At 39.4% G+C, this 5,985-nt stretch overlaps 1 long non-coding RNA gene across 4 annotated transcripts; it reads left to right on the top strand.

The window, feature by feature from the left end:
* The first annotated feature begins 843 nt into the window (after nt 1-843).
* On the top strand, nt 844-3,286 carry LOC149174767 (uncharacterized). Of its 4 annotated transcripts, none has more exons than XR_016257942.1 (4): nt 970-1,551; nt 1,729-2,086; nt 2,196-2,237; nt 2,443-3,286. It is a non-coding gene; the product is annotated as an uncharacterized LOC149174767 (long non-coding RNA). The 4 variants fall into 4 exon arrangements; XR_016257943.1 differs by having other exon boundaries at nt 970-1,571; XR_016257941.1 differs by lacking the exons at nt 970-1,551; nt 1,729-2,086 and adding an exon at nt 844-961.
* Nucleotides 3,287-5,985: the final 2,699 nt, after the last annotated feature.

The following is a 5,985-nucleotide window of genomic DNA, read 5'->3' as shown; positions in this document are numbered from 1 at the left end:
GGTGCAGTCAAAACATATTATATGAATACCAAAGAAATAGTTCACCAGCACAAGCATAGAGTTAGAGAATTAAATACCATTCATACGAAGCAACACAAAGTTTGTAGTATGAGATAGCATATGAGGAGACTGCACATCATAGAGCTTTTAGGAAAATCTGATCCATCAAGTGAAGAAAATACTCATGTCATTAGAACATAAAAGATCTGAAGAATCCAATAGTGGAAATGTTCAATCACTCGCATAAATTATAAGAACATAAATTATCTCAAGCAATGTACATATCTCCAAAAGAGTCCTTAGCAAAAGGCCCTTACAAATGAGGAATGAGGATATATTTATAGGGTGAGAGTGACTCTTGGCCTACCCTTGACTCGTGAACTTCCTCATGACTTTTCATATGCCTGGTGAATTTTGGTATTCCACGTGACCTTTCATATTCACAAAATGACTTTTGGTATTCTACATGACCTTTCATATTCACACAATGTTCTATGCTACTCCAGAAGATATGTCACAAAAAATAGCTATCAATCTAATTCAATAATTACGCCGTAAGGCGTTCCCCTTTGAAACTAACTCTCCTCAGGTGATTCGTGGATCTCGTTTCGACCGTCAGATGATATGTTAGACGATTAAAATGTTATTGGCCGTTCGATATCACCATTTCCGCCGAACTATTATTTATTCAATTACCAAACTATTATTTATTCAGTTAGTTTGTTAGCCTTTCGATTTAGGGCCGAGGGGGAGCGGAAAGTCGACATTCCTGAGGGCACTGAACAGGCTCTGGGAACCGCCCTTCAATTCCGTCTTCATCGAGAACGACGACATCACCAGCCTCTCTGGGAACCACCCTTCAATTCCGTCTTCATCGAGAACGACGACATCACCAGCCTCAACGTGCTCGCCCTCCTGTGCCATGTGAGCATGCTCTTCCAGACGGCACCCCTCTTCGAAGGTCGGTAATCAGTTTGATGCACATTTCTTGTTCATATTAATGACTTGCTTCGACCTAATTTCTTTGATTCACTGGAAGCATTCCGGATAAATTGCTCCGCGGGGAGAAATTGCCAGACAAGAAACTGGTAGAGTATTTGGGCTGGGCGGATTTGGACTCCTCGTTGGCTGCTCGATTCTCCTCATGTTCGTTTCCTCTAAAGAATCTCGTTTCGATAAACATTTTGTCGCCCGTCTCTAGGGGTTTCACTCGAAGGGTTTCAATCCTCTGAAGCTTGCAATCTGCTAGTCACTACGATGTGGTTGCTTCAATTGTGCTGAAATTGAAATGCATGGCAGGAAAACCGCTGAGTTCGAAGGCATCCAAAGCTGCTGCAGCTTTTCCCCTATTGAAATCCCTCAATGGAGGAGGACCAACAGGGCTTCGATTCTCCTTGTGTTCGTTTCCTCTAAAGAACCCCATTCTGATAAACCCTTTGTTGCTTGTCTCTCTAGGTTTCACTTGAAGGGTTTCAATCCTCTGAAGCCTGCAATTTGCCAGTCAGTACGAGGTGGCTGCTTCAATTGTTCCGAAATTGAACAGCATAGCAGGTAGACAGTTGAATTCGAAGGTAGCCAAAGCTGTTGCGGCTTTTTCCTTATCGAAATCCCTCAATGGAGGAGGTCCGACAGGGCTTTGATTCTCCTCTTGCTGGTTTCCTCTAAAGAATCCTGTTCTGATAACCCTTTGTCTCCGTTCTGATAAACCCTTTGTCCCCTGTCTCTCAGGGTTTGACTCGAAGTGTTTCAATCCTCCGAAGCCTACAATCTGCCAGTCAGTACGACATCATGAGAGTTAAAATCATCAATGGCGATATTAGCCAAGTGAGATACTTCCACTCTCCCAGTTGTTGGCGGAATATGGAATCGCAGAGGATGAGAGACTATTAATTCTCTCAATAAGCGCGATATTACTAGATTGTTCCCCATTCAAAAAGCAGTGTTGGAACCAATAATGCAAGGTTGTGACATGATTGGTCGCGCCAATTGCATATGAACCATTCAATCGCAGATGTATCATAACGATGTATATATGATCCAATTACATGATCACTATCAATCGTAAAATCATGATCGAATTGCATATGTATGGTTGATTTTCATATATTTTTAAATAGATTAGCATTGTTGATTTTAAAATATATTGTTAAATAGATTACTAATGTGATGCATATAATTCTGACATGGCTATTTAGGTGTGGAGTTGTGAGTATTGCGCCTCCATCCGACCAAACAAGGTACATTTGAGCCCCCCAGCAACAGAGGAAAATTTGGAGTGGCATTTGAAGTCTTTAATAAAATCTCAATAAGATTAGACATTTTAATATTTAAATTTATTTGGAGTGGCATTTAAAGTGCTTAATAAGATCAATAAGATTAGACATTTTAATATTTAAATTTATGTATTTTCTTGAAACCTGATTTTGGATTTGGATTTTGCAGTGGGGGACATGCATATTGCAAGTGTGGAGAACACTGCAGCTGCAATCCGTGTAACTGTTCAAAGATCGACGAGACTGCTAGTGGAAAGTCCTTCTGTAAATGTGGAGAGAATTGTGCCTGTGAAACATGTACCTGTAGCAGAGCCGGAATATAGCCTAGTTGGTTGTTTTTCTCAGCCAGAACTTAGGATTCCATGACCACTAGTAATAAGATGCAGCATCAATAGTAGTTGATGTTTACATGCAGTAATTTTATAAGAGAGACAGTGGTTACTTTTTGGCTTTAGTAATTTGGTGCTTATGTATGTAGTAAGTTTATCTCCAAATACAGAGCCGGAGAGTAGCCACTCGGTTGTTTTTCTCAGACAGAACTTAGGATTCCATGACCACTAATAATAAGATGCAGCATCAAATACAGATCCGGAATGTAACCAGTTGGTTGTTTTTCGCTAGAACTTAGGATTCCATGAGCACTAGTAATAAGATGCAGCATCAATAGCAGTTGATGCCTATGTATGCAGTAAGTTTATAAGAGAGAGTGGTTACTTTTTGGCTTTAGTAATTTGGTGCTTATGTATGTAGTAAGTTTGTATACAGTAAGTTTATAAGAGAGACAGTGGTTTTAGTAATTTAGTGGTTACTTTTGGTTTTAGTAATTTAGTTTATCTCCAAAGAGAGACAATATGTACCTTCTGGCGTAGTATTTTGGTTTGATGTTTATGCCCAGAGAGAGACAGTAAGTACGTTGTGGCTTTAACATTTCGGTTATGGACCTTCAAATTCTGATTGTAAGCATGTCATGTAATTGGATGTGATGGTGGAGATGCAAATTGCTTGTGAAGTAATGAAGTCTTTATCTTTGAGTGAAATGATAATCCTACTTTCTGTAATCACAAAGTATCGTTGTGATATGATTACTACTCATTGATGTACAAAACTAAAATAAAGTTCATCTTTTATGTCATATGATGATGCTTATTGATGTATTAAGTTGATCATGCTGGAAGTGATCTTCACCTTTTATCATATTTCAAAATTGTCCCATAATTCAAAATTGTTCAAAATTACCCCACGTCTCTGTGGAGATTCATGGTGATATCTCACAGAATCAGCAGGAGAGGACTCTTGCTGGCTTTCGTGAGGGGTGTTTTAATGTGCTGATTGCTACTGATGTCACTGCATCTGGTCTTGATATTCCTAATGTGGATCTCGTTATTTAATATGAGTCCCAACGACTTCAGATATTTTTGTGCATAGATCAGGGCGAACAGGGCATCTGGTCTTGATATTCCTAATGTGGATCTCGTTATTCAATATGAGCTCCCAACGACTTCAGATATTTTTGTGCATAGATCAGGGCGAACAGGGCATGCTGGTAGGCCCGATAATGCTATCCTTATCCATACCGACCAACAGATTAGGCAAGTTAAGATGATTGAAAATGATATAGGTTCCAAGTTTAAAGAGCTGACTCAGATGAAAGAGGAAATAGACAATGGAGTTGGTGGTTTCGGTGATTCAGGAGGCAGTCGTTTTAGAAGTTATGGCGGTTCAGGAGGGAGTCGTTTTGGAAGTTCTCGCAGTTTAGGGGGGAGCCGTTTTGTAAGCTACGGTGGTTCAGGAGGGGGGCGATCTGGTGGTTCAAGCTATGGTGGATCAGGAGGAGATTATGGGGGTTCAAATTATGGCAGATCAGGAGGAAGTTACAGTAGTGGATTGGGAAGTAGCTATAGTGGTGGGTCAGGAGGTAGTCTGGTGGTTCTAGATCCCGCTGTTTTAGTGACTGTGGGGAGTCTTCTAGCTCTCAGAGAGGTTCCAGTATGGGGGTTCAAGTTATGGCAAATCAGGAGGCAGTTATGGTAGTGGATCCGGAATTAGCTATAGTGGTGGGTCAAGAGGTGGCTATGGTGGTTCTAGATCCCGCCGTTTAAGCGCCGTTTTAGTGACTATGGGGAGTCTTCCAGCTCTCAGAGAGGTTCCAGTAGCAGGTTTGGAGACTATGGGGCCGCTTTTAGTACTAGATGAGACAATAAAATATTTGAGGGAGTTTGGTAGCAGGGATGCAAGAATTTTGAACTTGGTGTTAATTAGAAACCCAGGTTCAAGTGGCAACAATTTATATGAAATTGCAGAGTAGTAGCCTGAGAGCCTCTATTCTTTGGGAGCGAGCTTTGTCGCAATCAGTGCGAACATATGAACGAAATCGCTGGAATATGAAATTTGTGTAGCCACCAAGAAAGAGACAGATTTTTGGTTCCATAGGAGATTCACTATGGTTTTCTTAGTGAGAAATAGTAGTTGTGTATGGAATGTGTCATTTGAAAAGAAAATGCACATTGTATTTACCAGCGAGTGCAAATGAATTGTATCCTCTACAGCGTATTTTTGTGAAAATCATAGATATCTTAACTGCTATGACTTTCGTGTAGAACATACGCAATATATCACTATTGTTGACCTAGAAATATTCAATACACCTAGTATTGTAGAATGTATTGGTGATGGATCGATCGCTCTAGGATTCCACCTCATTTTTCTTTGCAAATGTAAAAAAAATTGGGGTTCTTTTGATTAGATTGGACAATTTTATTTACATAGGATTGTGCGCAACTAAGGCCACAGATATATAAGCGAATAAGGGAAAACGCTTTCTGTCCATGTCTTCAAAGGCATTTCCTTTTTGTCCCTCTAAAGAAGTACCAAGTTCTTTATTTGAGCAGAGCCAAGGCCAAGGATATATAAGAAAATAAGGGAAAACGCTTTTCCCCGATGTCTTCCAAAGGCATTTCCTTTTTTTTTTTGTAACCTCTAAACGAGTACCAAGTTTTCTTCTACTCTGTCCTGAATGTTCACAACACCATGGACCATGTATTCAGTATTCCTACTTTTATAACACAATTTATTAATTTCTTTTCACAATGTTTGGGAAGGAGATACCTTACCTAGTCCCCAAAATCGTGATTCTCAGTTTCCTATAGTGAAAATTGGTATGGTTATGCTCGACAAAAAAACAGAATATGATTGTCAAATTTCAGGTGGTTCAAGCTATTATTATATGCCTGGAAATGCATGACCCAACAATTTCTCAGGTGATTTTTCTATAATGGTTTGTTACTCGAAGGTTTTGGATATGGTGAGAGTTTCCTATAGTGAAAATTGGTATGGTTATGCTCAACAAAAAAACAGAATATGATTGTCAAATTTCAGGTGGTTCAAGCTATTATTATATGCCTAAAAATGCATGACCCAACAATTTCTCAGGTGATTTTTCTATAATGGTTTGTTACCTGAAGGTTTTGGATATGGTGAGGATTATCAAATTTCAGTTGGGTCACAAGGACCTTCAAAAGTTTCTCCACTGCTAAATGCTGCTAAATGACTTTTCATTTCAGTGATATGGTGAGGATTATCAAATTTCAGTTGGGTCACAAGGATTTTCAAAAGTTTCTCCACTGTTAAATGTTGCTAAATGAATTTTCATTTCAGAGATATGCCACTGGTAATGGACAATTTCAAGGATTTAATAGCTCACATGAAACTGTTG

The sequence above is a fragment of the Pinus tabuliformis genome, chromosome 4_1 (assembly GCF_031772625.1).
Source record: "Pinus tabuliformis cultivar Carrire ecotype Pingquan chromosome 4_1, CPIR1, whole genome shotgun sequence".
NCBI classification, from domain to species: domain Eukaryota; kingdom Viridiplantae; phylum Streptophyta; class Pinopsida; order Pinales; family Pinaceae; genus Pinus; species Pinus tabuliformis.
The sequence above is the reverse complement of the archived record's forward strand: the minus strand, read 5'-3'. Positions and strand labels throughout refer to the sequence as shown.